This window comes from Papio anubis, chromosome 8 (assembly GCF_008728515.1).
Source record: "Papio anubis isolate 15944 chromosome 8, Panubis1.0, whole genome shotgun sequence".
NCBI lineage: Eukaryota > Metazoa > Chordata > Mammalia > Primates > Cercopithecidae > Papio > Papio anubis.
The window spans coordinates 17,630,472-17,651,971 of record NC_044983.1 but is presented as its reverse complement, the minus strand read 5'-3'; the positions used below and the strand labels follow the sequence as shown (position 1 = coordinate 17,651,971).

The 21,500-nt window shown below is 40.9% G+C and overlaps 1 protein-coding gene across 7 annotated transcripts in view; it reads left to right on the top strand.

Moving 5' to 3' along the window:
- The window catches only part of CSGALNACT1 (chondroitin sulfate N-acetylgalactosaminyltransferase 1), a 360,793-nt gene that overhangs the window by 216,365 nt on the left and 122,928 nt on the right, over positions 1 to 21,500 (top strand). The window contains exon 1 of one of the 7 annotated variants that reach the window (XM_003902481.5): positions 7,165 to 7,269. The exons of the other annotated variants lie outside the window; for them this stretch is intronic. The gene's annotated coding sequence lies outside the window, so the exon portion shown is untranslated. Of the gene's footprint in view, positions 1 to 7,164; positions 7,270 to 21,500 lie in introns of those variants that run through there. 7 annotated transcript variants of the gene reach the window in all.

Sequence of the window (21,500 nt, the reverse complement as noted above, 5' to 3'; positions counted from 1 at the left end):
TTTAGCATACTCATTCATTGACCCAGAAACATTTATTGAATGCCTATTATGTTTGAAGCACCATACTAGGCATTGAGGCGGAATAAAAATGTAAGACAAAGTCTTTGCTATCAGGACACTTCCCATCTACTCATTCATCTGACAGTAATCAGTGATCACGTTTTATGCTTTCTCTGCCTCAGTTATTATCAAAGATGAAAGTCATAGACAAGAGGTGGCTTTCCCTAGATAAGTCTGTAGGAAAATTTTCCCCATCTCATTTTTCACGAAAGGGTTATCTACGAATTTAAATGTCCAATTGAACATTAATTGCTTTATAGAAACATAATCAGTTTTCTGGGATTTCATTGATCTCATTTCTGCTCAACCACAAGGGCATTCTCATTTCGCTACAGTAGGAGATATCAAGCATGGCAGCCACCTAACTGCTATGAACAGGCCTCCCTGGTGACCGGCAAGACTGGGTCAAGTACAGAGATAGGATTTTAACAGTTTTATTGGAGAAACATGTATTTTCTAGCTTCCAGGGTGACATGGAGTGGCGTCACTGTGCTTCAGAGCCACTCCCAGGAGTCGCTGCATCGTCATGGTTTATCCTGGTCTTTGGAGTTAAGTTATTGAACAACAACGACAACAAAAATGTCTGAAAGGATGGACTGACTGGCTTCTCCCCTGCTTCCCATTCTTTCTTTGAAAGCTTCTCCTTTTGGAAGGGAAAGGAGCTTCTGGTGTCCCGTCTGTAAACGATAGCCTCTTTGTTGTCTTCTCAGGGAACTTTTTTTTGTATCTCAGACACACAGTTTTTACTTGGAGGAGGATGATGTCTGTATTTTTCCAGCAAGATAAATGAAGATTGGACTAATTATGTAGTGACAGCTCTACGAAAGAATCATTTAAACTTAAAGCTACTAGAGGTTTATCAGTTCACCCCTGGAATTTAGCATAGCTAAGCTCAGCAGAGCTATGGGGCCCTGTTCCACGTTACTGTAAGAATTATAACAAAATAGTTGGATAAGGCAATTTCAGATCTTCTCTAGAATTCTGAACATCAGAGAGGCTAAAAAACAAAAGGATCAATCAGGTGGATATCTATTCAGAGTTATCTTTGGTTTCATTTAATGGACTTTTCAAGTAGTTAAAAAAAACACACACACAGAATTCTTAGCTTTTTCCTTCAGCGTGGGAGAAAAAATTAAAATTTCATACTCTTATTTTGAACATCTAAGTTTCATGTTTAGTATGTTCAATATTTCAATAATAAAAGTTACTCAGTGGTTTGTTCCCAATGTCTTTTAAACTACATAGATATTTTTAAATAGTAGAGATTAGTTATATTAAATTATATTTCCTTAGGATTGAATTAGAGAAATAAAACTGTGGTCTCAAGAGTGGTGGCACATATTCCAGCTGTCTGCTCAGTTTTATTTTGTTGCCTCTGGCAAGGAGTAGATTTATTATTCAGGCTCTGTCTAAATCTGTAGTTTGACAGCCATGTCCTTGTGGTCACCAAACTATTCTTTTCCCATAAACTAAAGAGCAGCAAAACAACTTGTTAAGAAAAAAAGTTATGTCCCCACAATAGAAAACCCATCACATTAGCAACATCAGGCTATGATGTATTTCATGAGGGAAGAACAAGCATCTTTATGTCTCTCTCCTAAAACTCTAAACCGTTCAGGCAAAATTTAATACTGGCACCATCTTTTCCTCTTTAGAAAAATTAACAAATGCTAATGATTGACTGGTAAGAGGTCATACTTTGTTTTTGGAGTTGTTTCAGGGGTCCCCAAGGCCATCTACCCTTCGGGTGATTTCACCAGGACTCAGCATCAGCATTTAGTTGCGCTTACATCTACTATTAATTGCAGTGAAATAGCAAGAATGTGTAGCAATGTCACCAAGGGAAAAAGACATGCATGTAGTCTGGAGGAATCCGTGTGCAGCTTCCTGTGCACTCTATGTGAACGGCTACGTAGAGAGCGTACCTTCCCCAACTGGGAAAAATGCAGCCACATGTGTGCAGTTTCTGCCCACGGAAGCCCATTGGAGACTGAGAATTTAGGGTTTATATTAGGGAGACGGTCATGTAGGCATTCTCTGTCTAGCAACCCCTACTAAATACCAGGCTCTTAGAAAGAAAGTAGGTAACCGTAAATCACAGTTTCTACAAACAGTCTAGGCACAGCAAAACAACCTTATCAGTTAGAGAACTCCTCATGTATGTATAGAGAACTTTTTACAAGCCCCCTTCCCCGATATTGTCAAGGGTGGATCTTGCAAGACTTTCTAAGCATAGCCTCAGGCGTGCTATGTTAACACTTTCCTGCCCAGGACTGCATTTCATCTTGGTAAACAGTTTGCAAAAATATACTGAACCTTAAGAATAGGATGGGGGAGGGCAATGTGATCATTTTTCTGTGCTATCAAGATTAGACTTTGCATTTGATAAAGGCATCTGGAGCTGAAAATGATAATATCTGGGGATTCTCTGTATAATATAAATCTATTTTTAAAAACTCCACGAGCCTCGTATTTGTTAATTACAATTCAGTCCTAATCTGGGTTATATTTTGCATATGTAAGTGACTGCTTCCAAAGTCCTGACTTAGGTTTCATACAGTTTAAATTGAGTCTTACTGTTGGTAGCTTAGTCTAGACCATGCTCTCTGCTTGTTGAAAGCTCATACCTCTCTGATATTCCATTACTGAAGTAGGAAAACCCAGTTGGATTTATCAGGAAACAATTGGAATCTAAAGAAGGGCTTCTTAAAATGCTTACAATGTTACTTTCATAAAATTAACCCCACTGCTTTAGAGTCATGTATGCTGTTAAAACAATGAATTATGTTTTCTGTGACAGCTATTCTAAAAAAAAAAAGAAGAGGTTTTGGATAGGTAAATTAATAAAAATGATGAGATAATGAAGAGATGGCTGGCAGAAGTGACTGCCTATTTACCTTTCTACTAGGAGACAAACATGTTTTGCTCCTCTACACAGATTCTTAAAACTCCCCCATAAAAATTAATCATCTCTTGTCTCGGTAACTCCATTAGGATTTCACAGGGTGTCACTCAGAACCTGGGAGGTTGAAAAGAGTGGGGGCAGCAGGCACTTGTGGAGGAAAGGAGAAAAATAGACTGAGGGCTCTGGGACTGGGAGACTGGCACAAGGAACCCCACTATGGAGCCTCTTGTTTAAAATATTTAATGATTTCTTTGCCACTAATACTGTTCCAGTCTTCTGTGAAATGAACATTCTTCCCTTCTTATTATGGCTGAAGTGACACAGTCCTGGTTTGACTGACAGTATTTTCTTTATAGGGAATTTCAATGGCTTTCCTTTGGGCTTAACTAATAGGCTTCAGTGAATAATAACTCTGTGTGTGTGTGTGTGTGTGTGTGTGTGTGTGTGGTGTTCCTTGTGCTGTCTCTCTTCTTTCTTTAGTACTTGGAATGAAATTTTGTCTAAATCAAGGAGCTCGCAGAAGAAAGCATTTGGAAAACAATTCCTTGTCATTTATTCCTTTTGCTTCCATCAAGAACTAGACAATCTCCTTGGTTAGAGAATATTTTTTATCATAAGCTCTACCCATGCCAAAGTTTTCTTTTCTATAAACACATCTTGGCTCCATTCCAGTATTTGTTGATAACGGAAGACCTTTTCTGTCAAATGTTATGAGATTCAAATAAGAACTGCCAAGAGCAATATTTGACATGAGCCTACAGGGACTTGTTTTAACGGTGGCCCTTCATTCTTCCATTGCACACAGTTATTTTAAGAATAGGAAAACATTGACGAATTACATGTTTTATTCCAAAATACATTTATTTCGATAAGCATTGAAAGCTTAACAAAAGCCAAAGTAACAATAGTAAATCAACCAGGCCAGGTGCGGTGGCTCACCCCTGTAATCCCAGGACTTTCGGAGGGCAACGCAGGGTGCATCGCATCACCTCAGGTCAGGAGCTCGAGACCTGCCTGGCCAACTTGGTGAATCCCTATCTCTACTAAAAATAAAAAAAAAAAAATTAGCCAAGTATAGTGCCACGTGCCTGTGGTTCCTGCTACTTGGGAGGCTGAGACGAGAGAATCACCTGAACCTGGGAGGCAAAGGTTGCAGTGAGCTGAGATCATGCCACTGCATTCTAGCCTGGGGAACAGAGCAAGACTGCATTAAAAAAAAATTATTACCCAGGGAAAATACGTAAGTATAATTTTGCCACATGCATCATGAACATAATTTACAGTGGAGGTAATAAAGAATTAAGACATAATTCTTTCTTTAAATGGCCTACAGTCTGGGGACAGGGTAGGGGCTTGGAGAGAGTTGAGAGAAGAGGCAGCTACTAGAGCTCATTGGAGAAGTGCTACCTCAGGGCATTTAACCTGGACTCACATGAGTTGTCCTGGCAGGTGACATCCATGCTGATGCTGAAGGATGTGTGGGGATTATTCCAGCAAAGGGAAAAAGATGATCCGGTGGAGGGAGAGCAAAGGCTTCCTAGGCGAAGGGAGCAGGATGAACAAAGCTCTCCGGGCAAGAAGACAGTGTGACCCATTGAGAAATCTGCAGCATACAGCACTGTGGCTGAAGCGTAGAATCTAAGATGTAAGGGCTGAGAGTTGAGGCAGGAGAAGGAAGTAGGGATCAGATCACAAAGAACCTGGCCCACCACATTAAGACATTTGAAATTGTTCCTTGTGGTGCTTTTCCTTCCAGTCTCTCACTCATGTATAAGGGTCTCTGCTAAGTTATAATCACAGTGCAAGCATTTATTCAAAACAAGTATTTATAAGCAGATACTGTGTGTCAGAAACTGTGAACTCAAATTTTAGTCACTTTTGTATCCGCACAGTGAGCCCATGAGGCAGGAATCCAGGGAGCAAGGGGAGGAGTGTAGAAGACCTACTTTGTAATCCTGACCCACCTAACACTAAAGCATAAATACTGTTTTCCATGTTACCATGCAGTCCCTTTAATAGCCCTTTTAACATCTGCATGATAATTCAACCGACCGAAGGGGCATAATTAACTGGATAGGACATGATGTTCTGGTCATGTATTTAGGTCATTAGACTATTTTGGTAGCTAGGAATCGATTCCCAAATAATGTGAAGCACTGGGGTATTGTAAAACACATGAGAGAGGCAGGAATGTCATGGGAATGGCCATTTTTTTCAGGATTAGAGACAACTGGAATAATGTTGTTTAGCATTAGGAATTCATGATCTTTAGTCTTTTGTGGCTCTGCTACTCTCTGTGTGTCTTTGTGTAACCTCCAGCAACTAGTTGACTAGTTCTCTCAATATTTCTTCTGTGAAGAGGGAGGAGTCTGATGGTGCCAGCTACTCACCCCAACTCCTCTCAGGCAGAACTTTCTTTCCAGGCTACATCATAGGTATCTCCCTTCATATCCGCCTACCTCCAAGGCCGTGTCACTGCCCATCTGTGTTTAATAGCCCAGGACTGTCCCCTCAGCAGGGGTGTAGGAGGGGCATTGCTTCTGGAAGGGGTTGGAGAATCACAGTCAGTGTGGCCAACATTTTTAGTGTCACTTGTTTCCATTTTTTTCTCAAAGATAAATATTGCTGTGTCACATGTCACTATGCATACTCCCATTGTGGCCTGACAGTGCAGTATTCCATAGGACTGCTGCCTCCTTTAATCTGGAAAGTATACATTTATCAAGACAGTCTTGGTTGCATTATATTGCTTGGCATTTTTTCTACTTAATTCTCCTGATATTCATGACTTACAGAGAAGCCTTGCTTTAAATTCCCTTCCAGTCAAAAACGTACTTACTCAGTGCCTTCTATATGCCAGGCCCTGTGCTGAGGACAGAGGTTACGGTAGAATATAGGACATGGAAGATCCCTGTTCTAATGGATTTAACTTTCTTGAAGGGAAGGCAGATAATAAATGAGAACATTAATAAGATTAATTTCAGATAGTTTCTTTCTATGAAGGTCAAAAGGTACACACTTGTAGTTATGTAGAATGAGCAAATTTGAACATCTAATATACATGAGGACTACAGTTGATATTTTATTGTGCCCCGGAAGTTTGCTAAGGGAGTAGAAGTTAGGGATTCCTAACCACACACAAACACAAGCCGGTGACTCTGTGAGGTATATAAATTCGCTTGACTGTAGTAATCATTTCACTTGGTGTATGTGTATCAAAATATCATGCTGTACATGTTAAATATATACACTAAAAATATAAAAAGAAAATGTAACAAAATATGATAGTGTCTGGTGGTGAAGTTCTAGTTTCTCCTTTATGCCCAGCACAAGGTCTTCTAGGAGAAAACATCTCAGCTTACACCCAACAAAAGAGAAGGAGCCAGGAGGGCCAACATCTCGGGATGAGCAGTCCAGGCAGAGCGAAGGGATACACACTAGCTCAGAGGCAACATTGACCTTGGTTGACTCAATGAAGAGACAGTGAGTCTAGTGGGGGCGGGGGGAGAGGGATGTGGACATCTAGGAAGCAAGGGAACAAGGATAGGAGGCCTACTTTATAACCTTGACCCAGGTGTGCAGAGTGAAGTCTACAAATCCTGCTGTTTCAGTTGATCTTCCAGCCATCTCCAGCTTGTCTTGCCCAAAGTACAACTAATTGTTGTTTCTTCCTAGCCTGTACCTGCCCCATCTCCTTCAGTTCAGGAAACTAAACCTTTATGCACCTAATGTTGACTCATGTTATCCTGAAGGCCTCCTCCTTCTCACTTCCCCATGCGAATTACCCAGTCCTTCAATCCTGCATTCAACCTGAGGTCAGGTTCATACATTTCTCTCTACTTGTATTGCCTCCATTCTCATTCCAATTACCATTATCTTTTGCCTGCATCATTGTTTTGGCCTCCTGGCTGATTTTCTACCACAGTGAATTGTCTGTTCATGTCTTCTGCCCATTTTCTAATTCCATGACTTTTTTTTTTTATTGTTGAATGTTGAGGATTTTTATTTTTTCCTTTTCTTTTGAGATAGGATCTTGCTCTATCACACAGGATGGAGTACAATCATAGCCCACTACAGCCTTAACTCCTAGGCTCAAGCAGTCTTCCTGCCTCAGCCTTTCAAGTAGCTAGGGACTACAGGCACATGCCACCATGCCTGGCTCACTTTTTTATTTTTTATTTTTTGTAGTAACAGCATCTTGAACTCCTGGCCTCAAGCATCTTCCTGCCTCAGCCTCCCAAAACACTGGGATTAGAGGTATGAGCCACTGCACTTCGCCAAGGGTTCTTTATATCTGACTAAAGGTTGGTGCTACTCTTTTGTTAGATACATAGTTGGCAAACATTTCCCCCAGTCCATGGCTTATCTTTTCATTATCTTAACAAGGATCTTTTGCAGAGCAAAAGTTTTTAATGAAGTCCAATGTATTTTTGTTTTGATAGTTCTTATGCTTTTGGTGTCAAGTCAAATAGTACTTTGTCTACTCTTAGATGTCAAAGATTTTGTCCAATGTTTTTTCCTAAAAGTTTTAAAAGTTTAATCTCTTGGACATTTAAATCTGGGATCCATTTTAATTTGTGTATGAGGTGTGAGACTTAGTTTGACATTGCTTTTTCTTTTGTTTGCTTATGGATTTGTCAACTGAAGAATCACTAGGTTGATAAACTTGGAAAGGGGAGCTTTATTTCGCATAGAGGGTTGCAGCCTGCAGGCTTCCCATCCTGTAGGCTTGGAAGGGTAGCCTCTGGCAGAAGCCAAAAGGAGACACTTTGAGTGAGGGGTAAAAGGAAGAGGAATTTGAGTTGAGTGGACTGGTCAAATGTACATATTATTGAATAGTAAGTCGTGAATATTTATGAAAGGAGAAACAAGCAATTGAGATTTATGCCTCTTCAGGGTTCACATGCTTTAAAAAATGGCAGCCTTACCATAATCGAAAGGTGGAGTTTTCAGCCCTCTGAGGCCATGAAGACCATTTACCGCACATCCTCTGCGAGTCAGACAAACTGGCTTAGAGATTGAGATTTTAGGGGGGGATGTATTGTGGAACTGGTGAGCTGTCCCATCAAAACTGTAAAGAGGGAGGGGGAGTGTAGTTACAGCCTCAAATGATTGGCTAAAGGTAATAAAGGAACAAATTACCCATTTCTTATTTTCCAGAGCTAGTTTCAGCTTACTCATTACTGAAAGAATTTTGCTTAAAGGTTAATGAGGAAGGGGCATACTGAGGTCTGTCATGGCTAGGAACTCAGATTTTTAAGGTTTCTCCGGGATCCCATTGTCCAAGAGGAGATCTGTTTGTCAGCTGGAGGGGGATTTAGGATTTTATTTTTGTTTCTCAGATTGGGTATTCATTTGCTCCAGAACCAGCACCTTTTGTTGAAAAGGCTGTTTATCTCCCATTGAATTACTACTGTACCTTTGTGAAAAAGCAGTTGGGCATACCAGTTGTACCTGTTTCGGGTTCTCTATTCTATTTCATTGTTCTATCTGTCTATCTCTCTGCCAGTACTTCTGCCAGTCTCGATTGCTGTAGCTGTACAATAATTCTTGAAATCGGTGGACTGATCTGTCCCTCTTCATTTTCCTTTTGGAAATTATTTGCTGTTCTAGCTCATTTACTTTCTCATACAAATTTTATAATCTTTATATGTACAAAACAATCTTGCTGAGTTTTTTATAGGAGTTGTATTAAATTTATATATCAAGTTGAAGAGAATTTATGTATTGCCTGTTGAGTCACCTAACCCGATGACGTTTTCCAATCCATGCATCCATTCATTTAGATTTTTAAATTTTCATCTGTGTCTTGTAGTTTTCAGCACATAAGGCATGTACATGTCTTCTTAGATTTACACCTAAGTATTTAACATTTTTTTAGTGATTATAAATGCTCTTATATTTTCAATTTCAGTGTCCATATGTTGATTGCTAATGTGTGGAGATGCAGTTGATTTTTTTTTTACATTTTTTAGAAAATTTTTAAGTGCAGAGCAAAATGAAGAAGGTACAAAGATTTTCCTTATACCCCTTGCCCTTACACATGTGTAGCCTCCCCTGTTATCAGCATTCCCAACCAGAGTGATATATTTGTTAAATTAATAAATCCGCATTTTACATCATCATCACCCAAAGTTAATAGTTTACATTATACAATTAAGTGTTGTATATTGATCTTATATCCTTTGTTCCTGCTGGACCCACTCACTTACTCTAGGAGTTTTTTGTACATTACTTGGGATTGCCTATGTAGAAGATCATGTCTTCTGCTAAAATGGACAGTTTTACTTCTTCCTTTCTAATCTGTATGCCTTTTCTTTTTCTTCACTTGCATAGGCTAGAACTTCCAGTACTAGAGCTATCAAAAGTTGTAAAAATTAACATCCTTGCTTTGTTCCCAGTCTTAAAGGAATGTGTTTAGTATTTCACCATTAAGTATAATGTTAGTTGTAGGTTTATTGTAGATATTCCTTATCAAGTGGAGGAAATTCCCTCTATTCTTGCTTTTCTGAGAGTTTTAAATTATGAATGGATGTTGACGTTTTTCAAATGTTTTTTTAGCATCAGTTGATAAGGTAATGTAATTTTTTTCCTTCTTTAGCTTGCTAATATGGTGTATTGCATCAGATTAAATGCATGGGTTCAATTCATCATCTTACAATCGGAATCATATTTGGTTTTTAAATTTCTAAAAATTGACTTGGAGCACTGTGTTTGTCTCAGTTATTAGAAACAAAATCTTACCTTTCACTTTTAACCTGAATTGGTTGATCATTGTTTAAATGATTTTAAATATTCAAAATTTTATTGTTATTAAAGGACATTTAATTGAACCACTGATTTTGAGAACTAGTTTATATAAGTGTATTTTGTCTAAACCCTCCAGTCAGGAGAGTTCAACTGATAAGTCATCCCTTATAGAGAAATGCTTTTAAAATAGTCATAACCTTTGACTAGTTTTTCACTGCTCTTTTGGAATAAAAGTTGTAAATGACTAAGTTATCTTGAGCTGTTAGTTTTAGAAATAGCTTAAGGGGCATCTCGGATGATGAATCCTTCTTTGAGGTGCTAGAAGAACACGCTGAAAGTTTCAGGCTTCTAGAGAGCCAGATTTCATAAACATAGGAAATAATGTTTTTTTTCTATATTTTTTTCAAATGTTGTAGTTTATATGTCAGTAACAGGGACAGGGATGATAATTTGGAAATAGGTTTAAAGGTTTAAAATGTTTCAATGTATTAGGAACCTATTTCTTCACACATTCTTTCTCTCGGCACAGATGGTTTTAAGCCTTTGCTGTTCTTTCCAAATACTCCCTGATCCTCACTGCTAACTCTGTCTTTTTATTTACTTCTTCAACCTGGCAACATCTTTTGGTGGTGTCAGCCACTACATATATTTCGGCAGTGGTCAGGGATTTGAAGCTGCTTCTGGGAGGAAATATGGTGAAGTGCGACGGATAGACACAAAATATATTGTTATAATCACCAAGGCTGTTAGGATTACAAACTCCCCACTTGACTTGAGGAAAAAATATTACCAAAGGCGAGATTAGTCCTAACAAATGCTTATGACGATTATTTTATTTCTTCTAGGCATTTTTACGCCTCTTTAAACTGTCATTCGCTGAGCCTTTTAGACATGTGTGAGCGAGTTTAGGTCACTTGGGACTCTCTCATTTCTGATTCAGTTTTCAATTCCTGTCTGCTTTTAGTCGTGCCAAGAAATAGTTCTTGGTGGATTTCATTTAATTTTCCCTGGCCCCTGGCCGAATGGCATCTGCAGGGTCACGATTGGTGTGTTTTCCCTACTTGTGCACCACCATCTACAGCAATGCAGTGGATGGGTGTCTGATTCCCCAGGAATCTGCTTCTTTATTAAATAACTACTCTTAAATCACTTTTTTTTTTCCTTGAGATGGAGTCTTGCTCTGTCACTCAGGCTAGAGTGCAGTGGTGGGATCGTAGCTCACTGGCTAGAGTGCAGTGGTGGGATCTCAGCTCACTGCAACCTCTGCCTCCTGGGTTCAAGCAGTTCTCCTGCTTCAGCCTCCTAAGTAACTGGTACTAACGGCACCCGCCACACCTGGCTAATTTTTGTGTTTTTTTTGGTAGAGATGAGGTATCACAGTGTTGGTCAGGCTAGTCTCGAACTCTTGGCCTCAAGTGATCCACATGCCTTGGCCTCCCAAAGTGCTGGAATTGCAGATGTGAACCACCACACCCGGCCTCTTAGGCAGTTTAATATTACATTGAACTATGAAATTGCTAACATCAAGTATTCTTTCAAACTTTATTCTATTTTTCACACATCGCTGAATATATTTTTAATATTATACTTATTTTAAATTTAGACTTTGAAAGGAAATAAGACCGAGTTCTGCATCTGAGTACCTCAGAACAATTGATTCAGCATGGCGGTGGGGGGGGGGGGGGGCGGAGAAGGTAAGGAGAGACAAGCCAAAAAATCTGGGGAGATGATTTTGCTGTAATAGTAAAGATTCTCTTTTTCTTCCCCTTATGGTTTTAAACATCTTATTATTTTGACCCTTTTAAAAAGTTCTAAGTTTTGTTTTCCATATATCCAATGTTAATTTTCCCCCAGTTAGATTGCGTATGTTTTGAAGAAAAAGAGCTGTAAAAAGCTCTTCTGTATACCTACAGCAATGAGCATTATGATCAGTGTTTTATGGGAGCTCAACATACTGAAACTAAGCGTTATTCTACATTGTCTATGCTGTTGATATACAGAAAGAGGAAGAGCCATTCCTTGCTCTCAAAGAGCTTACAGCATATTAGGATAATGCAAAGTACCTGAAAAGATATGGTCAAAAATATACAATATGAGCCATAGAAAGGTTAAACTCTAGTGCTTGAAGACCAAGCAGGATAGAAGGCACACTAGTGAAGAAAATCTTCATGAACTGTTTGATATTGATAAGTCTTGGAAGAGTAGGATTTGGAAAAGGATAAATTAAAAATAGGGAAGGGACCATGACTCATGCTCATGACTGTAATCCTAATGCTTTGAGAGGCCAAGGCAGGAGGATCACTTGAGACCAGGAGTTTGAGACCAGCCTGGGCAACATAGCAAGACACCGTCTCTATAAAAATAAAAATAAAAAAATTAGCTGGGTGTGTTGGTATGTGCCTGTAGGTCTAGCTACTCAAGGGGCTGAAGTGAGAGAATTACTTGATCCCAAAATTTGAGGCTGTAGTGAGCTATGACAGTGTCACCACACTCTAGCCTGGGTGACCTGGGTGACAGAGGGAGACCTTGTCTCTCAAAAAAAAAAAAAAAAAAAAAACAGAAAACAACTGGCCAGGTGCGGTGGCTCACGCCTGTAATCCCAGCACTTTGGGAGGCCAAGGCGGGTGGATCACGAGGTCAGGAGATTGAGACCATCCTGGCTAACACGGTGAAACCTCGTCTCTACTAAAATACAAAAAAAATTAGCCAGGCGTGGTGGTGGGTGCCTGTAGTCCCAGCTACTTGGGAGGCTGAGGCAGGAGAATGGCGTGAACCTGCATTGTAGAGCTTGCAGTGAGCCGAGATCGCACCACTGCACTCTAGCCTGGGCGACAGAGCAAGACTCTGTCTCAACAAAAACAAACAAAAAAAACAAAACAAAAACCTCAAACTGCTTTAACACTAAACAGGATAGAATATACAGTAGAAAAGAAAAGCTTCATTAAAAGTTCGATATTTAATATTTAAGATAAGTCTTGAGTAGGATTAGGAAAGGAAAAATTAAAAGTTGGGATGGAAGAAGAGAAGACTATTTTAGACAAAAATGGCAACATTGATCGGATGTATGGCAGTCGGAAAATACTGAGTCCAATGGATAAACAGCTTGTTTTCTAGTTCAACTAGAAACTACTTCTCTGTACAAGTAGTACAGAGAAGGGGGGTATGTGTAAACATTTCCCTTGGTGTAGATGGCTTTGAATGTAGCATTTTAGGTGACGCCTTGGTCTCTGTATCTTCTCTCCAAGAGTTAACCAGCCTGAACATGTGTATCTGTGATGAGGAAGTGCTCACCGCCTCTTCAGGCACCTTCTGCCATCTGAGCACTCCTACGACTGGAATATGGTAGGAGCCAAGGCTGGAAAGCAGGGAGAGGGCCACATTAGAGAGATTTTGAGGGTCAACCTGAGGACTTTCCGGGTCGTTATTTTTGAAAATCACGATTGAAGCTGTGGTTTAGTAAAACTATAATGGCAACTGTGGCGAGGATTTGGAGTGGGAAGAGTGGTTAGGGAGCTCTTTTGTTGTGATCAGAACCTAAAGCAGAGAGATGTTTAAGGGAATAGAAAAGACAGACGTAAAAGGCTTTTGTAACATAGCTCGTGTTTTTGAAAATACTGGGCTCGTATGTCTTCATCCCCAGTCACCCCCAATTGTTCCTCGCTGCCCTGCAGCTTTGCATCCATTGAAACTGGGATAATTGTTGTTTGGGGAGGAAGGTGGGTATAGCCTGGATAAAGAAGCCATGGCTGCTGGCTTCTAGGATCAAAATGAGTTTGTTTTAAGGTCCAGAGTGAGACAATAATGTGCAAACAAACATTTTTTTAAAAAATTTCCAAAAGCTAAACTTGTTGAGAGACAGAAAGAAGGATACAGCAACAAAGGCTCGGCTTTCCTACCAGCCAAGACCGACAGAGCCTAGCATTTACAGTACACCATAGCATTAATGCAGGATATGATGTCAGGACTATTTTTCTAAGAATGGGAAAGAAAATTTCAAGCAGCAGGCAGGAAGTAGAGAGATTCAGAGGGGCCAGGCTCCTCTTTTCCCTTCCAGAAGCCCAAGTATCCAGGGAAAAGGGAAGGGGCAGGCAGGAGAAACCCAGAGGCCCTGTCTGCTGGAAAGATGTTGAGTTTTGGACTGGGCAGTACCTTCCTCTGACCAGAAGGAACCACTGGATCGCAGTGAGTACAGCAGAACAGGCTATGATGGTTGATCTGCTCCCTGCAGACGGGGGACGTGAAAGCCACGATGAATTCGCTTGTAAACAACAAAATTCTTTTGTTCCATGGAAGTCACAGATGATAAAAAATTTCACCTTGGCTATACACTGAAGAGGTGAGGTATTCAGGGCTGCGGCCTTGAAGTCATGAGATTCTGTCCATTTTCCTTGCACCAGAGAAGCTGAGACCCAGAGAACTTCAGCGATTTGCCAAGGTTACTTAGTTGGTAAGTGGCAATGTTGGAAACAGGACTTGGAGATGCCATTGAATTGTACATTTTGATAGTATTTTCTAAATAAGGGAACTTAAATGAAGTGATCCACTCAAAGCTATGGCTCCAGCTAGGGCTGAGCTGGCTGTTCTGCCTCCTGGCCCGCAGTTTCTTTACCAGTCTAGAATATGTCTCATGGGAATGACAATATTAATGTCCATCCCATTTGACTTACACTGACTTTTTAAATTATGTGGAGCTATGAGTGAAAATTCTGGCAGACTGATTATGTTACATTCTTCTAGGAAGCTTGTGCTTTTGGAGTTGCAATGTTTCCAGCTCTAAAATAAAGATGATAGATATCTGCCTCCCTTGGTGGAATGTCATGAGGATTTAGAAAATAGTTGTGTCTCTGAAGAGTTTCAAGCTCACTGGAATTAGTCTAAGGTTTTAATTTTTTTTTTAAATCATCATGATGTTTTCATGTAATAGGAAATGGAAGCTTTACCAAGGAACCACTGGTTCAGATTCTTAGGCGTTCATACTTGAAGTTCCAGGCTTGAAGATCAGCTGATAGTGGTTGCCTGATGTCAGTTTCTCTGGGGAGTGGCAGAGACTCCCCTGTAGGTTCAAGACAGTGGGGCTAGAGGCAGTAACTCCACACACTCCAGCCTCAGCCACTTGAATAACTGGGATTACAGCTGTGAGCCACTGTGCCCGGTGAACAGTTTACTTTTTTCTGCTGTGCTGTTGGTTTTATATGGTTTTTTTTTTTAGAAGCAAGAGGTTAGCAACTGAATTCTAATAAAGTTTACGTGTCATGATTATAATGTAAAAATGTTGAGACTAAGTCATAAATGCAAAATCTGTTACTCATCTATGTTAATGAAGGAGTTGTAGATATTATAAAATTATATATACACTTAAATATATACACATACACACTCATGGATATTGAATGGATTCAACCAACCATGGATTGAATTTTTTTTTTTTTTTTCCAGAGTCTCACTCTGCTGCCCAGCTGGAGTGCAGTGGCGTGATCTTGGCTCACTGCAACCTCCACCTCCTGAGTTCATGCAATTCTCATGCCTCAGCCCCCGAGTAGCTGGGATTACAGGCATGCACCACTATGTCTGGCTACTTATTTTGTATTTTTAGTAGAGACAGTTTCATCATGTTGCCCAGGCTGGACTCCAACTCCTGAGCTCAGGCAAGAGCTCACCTTGGCCTCCCAAAGAGCTAGGATTACAGGCATGAGCCTCTGCGTCGGGCTGAGAATATTTTTAAAAATAAAATAAGAGAAATAATATACAAAATTATACCAATAACAAATGGTACAATAGCTGTTTACATAGCATCACATTGTGTTAGGTTATTATAAATCATGTAGAGATGATTTAAAGTATACAGGAGGATGTGCTTAGGTTATACGCAAGTACTGCACCATTTTATATAAGGGACTTGTGTATACATGCATTTTAGTATCCATGGAGGAGTCCTGGAACCTGTCCCACATGGATACCAAGCGACAACTCTGTGTGTGTGTGTGTGTGTGTGTGTGTATTTGGAGTTTTAATGAATAGACACATTTTCCCTTATCACTTTTTCATTCACTGCTATTTTGATATTGATACCTATTTAAGAAATATTCTTGATATTTATTAGTAATGGGGAAGGAATTGCAGTAATGATGAGTGAAATGTTAATAAGAGCCCAAACCTTAAAGTCAAGTGAAACAGGAGACAAGACCTTCTTCTTGATTTAGCTCCTACGTGTTTGCCACCAGCCTTGGGTAGGATTCCAGGAGCCAGGAGGAAGAGCTGATGCCCAGTAGTGGTCAAGGCCCACAGGTCTGGTCAGTTGCACAAATGCCCTGGTCTTCTCCCTGATACACACCTTTCCAGGTACTGCTCACTCACTGTCACTCTTCTGCTATGCAGTTAAACTTCTGGAAAAAAATCTGCGTATTCACTGTCTCCATTTCCTTCCCACTCTGTCTTTAATTCACTCTTCTTTGGCACTCAACAACTCACCAACAGAGCTTTTAAGTTACCGTAGACCCCCATGTTGCTCAACTCACTGGGCTTTATTATATTTCTCAGCTTACTTGATTTCTCAGCAGCGTCTGACGTTGCTGAATCCTTCTTTTTAAAGGTATATTCAAAATTTGAGACCTCAAAATTTTGCGAATGACAGTCCCATCTACTCGCCATTTGGTTTAAGAAATAAAATCTTAACAACATTAACAACCATTCCCCATAGAGCTTCTGAAGGCTGTGTGCCCTCCCCCAGTCACATCCCACTTCTTCCACCCAAGAGATAACTGCCGTCCTAGCCTTGGTGTTCAGAGGTATCTAGGGACTCAGTATCTTTATCTTCTACATCTGAGTTCTTTCAGTTCCCTCCGCCAAAGACCGTTAGGCACGCTCTGTAGCTGGACATGCTGGGTTTATTACTTGTTGCTGCAAAGGAGAATGCATGCCGTGGGAAGTCGTGAGGTATCCTAGTAAGAGGGTATTAAGAGAGAACCTATCATATAGATTTGGGTCTTGGTTGGATGATTTGGGGGTGGGTCTAAGGAAGAAGATATTTGCTCTAGATTGAATCTGCCCAAAAAGAGTAACTCTCAGATTACGTATCTCAGTAAATCTTACTATAGGGGTCTAGAATGAGGATAAAGTTGTAATTAGTAAAGAGTCAGTCACTTTGGCCAAGAGGAGGGGGTGTTTGGTATTTTGTGGGTGAATGTTGACTTTGTTTTTGTCTGTGTTTAGACTAAATTATGGAGTGGCCTTATTTTGTCTCTCTTTATCTCTATGTGTGAGATTGGTTTTCTTTGAGATGGTTTATGTCTAATAGCAGAATAACATGACCTTGTTGTGACTGTCAGGCAAGCCTCTGAGTATCAGGGGCTGCTTGTTTTTTTGTTTTTTTTTTTCTCTTTTTCTTTCTCAGTCCTGAGCAAGTTGGGAAATGGTATTCGGGCAGATGGAGACAAAAATATTGGCTAATTTGGAGAATGTGACTTGAGTACATGGCAAAAATGGGCTTCAGAATTAGACAGACTACCTCATTCAGTTCTGGATAACCCTGGAAATGCCTGGGTCAAACCCACTCAGGCAGAGCCTCAGGCCCCAAGTTCATAAGATTGTGGGTCCTCTCCAGAAGGTCCTTCTCCAGCTGCTTTGCATGCTCATTTCTGCTTCCTGGCCGTTTGATGTTGGAGTTCCTATAGACTCAGTGCTACCTTTTCTTCCCACTCGATGTTGTCCCTGAGTTTATCTCCTTCAGTCTCATGGTTTGATTCCTATCAGTAGGCCAGTGGCCCTGAATGTACGTCTCTGGCCTCCAGCTTTCCTTTTCTCTGAATTGTTGAGTCACCGTCTCAGCCTGTATGCTTCAGAGGCACTCTGGCTTAACTTGTCCAAGGCCACACTCATAAACCCTAAATGTGGTATTTTTGGTTTTCTACAGCCTGACCCTACTACTCCAGCTCAGCACCCCACACTCCAGCTACCCTGACATTCCTACATGGTTCTCATGCACAATGTCACTTCCAAGCCTATGCCACTCAGTTACTTCTACCAGAAAGCTTCTTTTATCCTTTATTTTTTTGAGATGGAGTCTCACTTTGTTGCCCAGCCTCCCAGGTAGCTGGGACTACAGGCACCCACCACTGTGCTCAGCTAATTTTTCTGTTTTTAGTTGGGGGGTTGTTTCACCATGTTGGCCAGGCTGGTCTTGAACTCCTGGGCTCAAGTGATCCACGCTCCTCAACCTCCCAAAGTGCTGAGATTACAGGTGTGAGCCACTGTTCCTGGCCCTCTTTCATCCTCTCTTCCTGGCTAACTTCCTCCTCCAAGACCTAGCTGATGTGTCATCTCCTGTAGAAAGCTATTTCTGAACGTGCTAGCTTGGGTTGAATGTTCCTCATCTATGCCCTCTTTGTTCCTTTTGTTCCTCTGTCCTAGCGGTTAGTTTATTGATTGATTTATCCTTTCATGGATCTGTTTCCTCCACTATACTTCAAACTCCTTGAGGTCAAGAACTCTTATTTATCTTGATATCATGAGCTTTACCTGTCTTTAGCTACATAGATATATAGGTATAGATAGATATAGATAGGTGGGTAGATATATTTAGAGTCATACAGATACAGATATGTAAGATCTTGAATGAGGCTTGGCATTTAACATAGGTACTGAGTACAACTGGTGGTTGTCTAAAGATTTTGTTAGCGGCCGGGCATGGTGGCTCAAGCCTGTGATCCCAGCACTTTGGGAGGCCGAGATGGGTGGATCACGAGGTCAGGAGATCGAGACCATCCTGGCTAACACGGTGAAACCCTGTCTCTACTAAAAAAATACAAAAAACTAGCCGGGCGTGGTGGTGGGCGCCTGTAGTCCCAGCTACTCGGGAGGCTGAGGCAGGAGAATGGCGGAAACCCGGGAGGCGGAGCTTGCAGTGAGCTGAGATCCAGCCACTGCACTCCAGCCTGGGTGACAGAGCGAGACTCTGTCTCAAAAAAAAAAAAAAAAAAAAAAAAGATTTTGTTAGCATTTTTTCTACTCTTGGAATGGCCAGAGCTTTGATAATTTTAGTTGCAAAAGGGTGAGCCAAGTACTTTTTCTGTTGTATTTTGCTATACTCATGAGATATCTTTTAGAAAAGTAGTAGTTAGTTTGAAGTTTGGTAAAGGATGGAGCTTTTTTCTGTTAAATTACATGATGTTTTTAGAAATGGTTTATTTTTGTTTCTGATTGCCATTGGATTGTGGCTCCTTCGAGTAATATCTTTATCGGTCAAATAAGCATTTCTCTTTTATCTACAATTTATATATATATACACACACATATATACACACATATATATACATATATACACATATATATGTATATATACACATATATATACACACATATATATACATATATGTGTGTATATATATATATATATATATATATATATTTTGAAATGGAGTCTTGCTCTGTCACCAAGCTGGAGTGCAGTGGCACAATCTCGGCTCACTGCAACCTCCGCCTCCCAGGTTCAAGTGATTATCCTGCCTCAGTCTAATTTTGCATTTTTTGTAGTGATGAGGTTTTACCATGTTGGCCAGGATGGTCTCGATCTCTTCACCTTGTGATCTGCCTGCCGCAGCCTCCCAAAGTGCTACTCCAGCTCAGCACCCCACACTCCAGCTACCCTGACATTCCTACATGGTTCTCATGCACAATGTCACTTCCAAGCCTATGCCACTCAGTTACTTCTACCAGAAAGCTTCTTTTATCCTTTATTTTTTTGAGATGGAGTCTCACTTTGTTGAGCTCAGCACTCCAGCTCAGCATCCCACACTCCAGCTACCCTGACATTCCTACATGGTTCTCATGCACAATGTCACTTCCAAGCCTATGCCACTCAGTTACTTCTACCAGAAAGCTTCTTTTATCCTTTATTTTTTTGAGATGGAGTCTCACTTTGTTGCCCAGCCTCCCAGGTAGCTGGGACTACAGGCACGTGCTACCATGCCCAGCTAATTTTGCATTTTTTGTAGTGATGAGGTTTTACCATGTTGGCCAGGATGGTCTCGATCTCTTCACCTTGTGATCTGCCTGCCGCAGCCTCCCAAAGTGCTGGGATTATAGGTGTAAGCTACTGTGCCTGGCCTTTATCTATAAATCTTAAAAGTTAAGGGCCCTTGAGTAATGGCTGTTCTGCCCCACTAGTTAAGGAAATGCAAGCCCCTGACTGGAAACCAGGGCTCCTGCCTCCCAATCCCATGTTCCTTTCCCAAGACCCAGTTGGATTTCATGAGAGAGGTGGGTTTGAACAAAGCATAGCGGGAGGAAGGATATGACAGCACCGGGCCTTGTGGAGCTGAGCAGCCTGTTGCTTTTTTAACTTTTTATTTGAAAAGAATTACGGATTTACAAGAAGTTGTAAAGGTCCTCACCTAGTTTCCCCATTCCTGCACATAGGATAACATGGAATGGTAAATGCACGCTAGACCTAGTTTCTGGTTTGGATATCACACTAGAATTATAGAGGACGGAGCAGTGGAGCAGCGTTAACCGACCCTGGTAGTAATCACTCAGGGAGCAGCAAGATAGAGCCACGCCTGGCCTCACGTAGCTGGCACTGCCAAGGTGCTGGTTCTAGGGCCTCAGTTCAGAGGTTGTGCCCCTAGACTAGAGCATTCATATAACTTAGCTATGCTCTAAGGACAGGCTGTTTCCTCTCTGTTCTCACTTGGCAGCTTTTCTCTAGATCATTTATTCCAGCTTTGTGCACAAGGCTTACAGTGGGCTTTACTTTTTTATTTTTTATTTATTTATTTATTTATTTATTTGTTTATTTTTTGAGTCAAGTCTCCCTCTGTCGCCCAGGCTGGCGTTCAGTGGCACGATCTCGGCTCACTGCAGCCTCTGCCTGCTGGATTCAAGTGATTCTCCTACCTCAGCCTCCTGAGTAGCAGGGACTATAGGCATGTGCCACAAGGCCCAGCTAATTAATTTTTTTTTTTTAGTAGAGGCAGAGCTTCACCATGTTGGCCAGGTTGATCTGGAACTCCTGACCTCAGATGCTCTGCCCACCTCGGCCTCCTGAAGTGCCGAGATTACAGGCATGGGCCACACGCCCAGCCATTCTGCAGGTTCTTAGTGCCAGTAGAAACAAAGATAAAAGCAGTAATGATGCCACCCACAGTGCGTGTTTTAATTTGAACTCTGCAAGTCATTTTTGCATTTGTTTAAAGAAAATTGACATTAGTTTTTCATCAGTTTTGCAACAGGGATTGCCATGGAAGGAGAGCCAGGCCTGGCAGATACATTGGACAAAGAACACAAAGTTTCCATACTGAAGGGGCATGCTTGCTTTGCTGAATTGCTGGAAATAAAGATGTAACAAAGTAGTAAATCATATGCAATGCTGTGGTCAGTTTGTGCTAAGCACTATTTCTCAATTTCCTTGGCTGGTGCTTAGAGATACTGTTCTGGTTTACAAGGGTCTGTGGTGGAGATGGTCTCGGTCTCTCTCTCTCTCTCTCTCTCTCTCTCTCTCTCTCTCTCTCTCTTTATTTCCAGCATCTTTTATCTGATTCTTAAGCTGAGGCTGTGGGATGTTCCATAAAGGTACACCTTGTTTTGTTATGTTCTTGTTTATGTCTGTTCTATCATTGAGCCGGGAAGCTGGAAATAAACATCTCGGGGGCTTTGGCCATCAGCAGTCCCAGCCCTCTGTAGCTAAGGGCTTGCAAACCTTACCACATTATAGGCTTTTAATAGGCATAAGCAATGTTCATTAAAAGTTGAAGCCTCCTTAGACTCACCATTCCACAGGATAATTGCATTT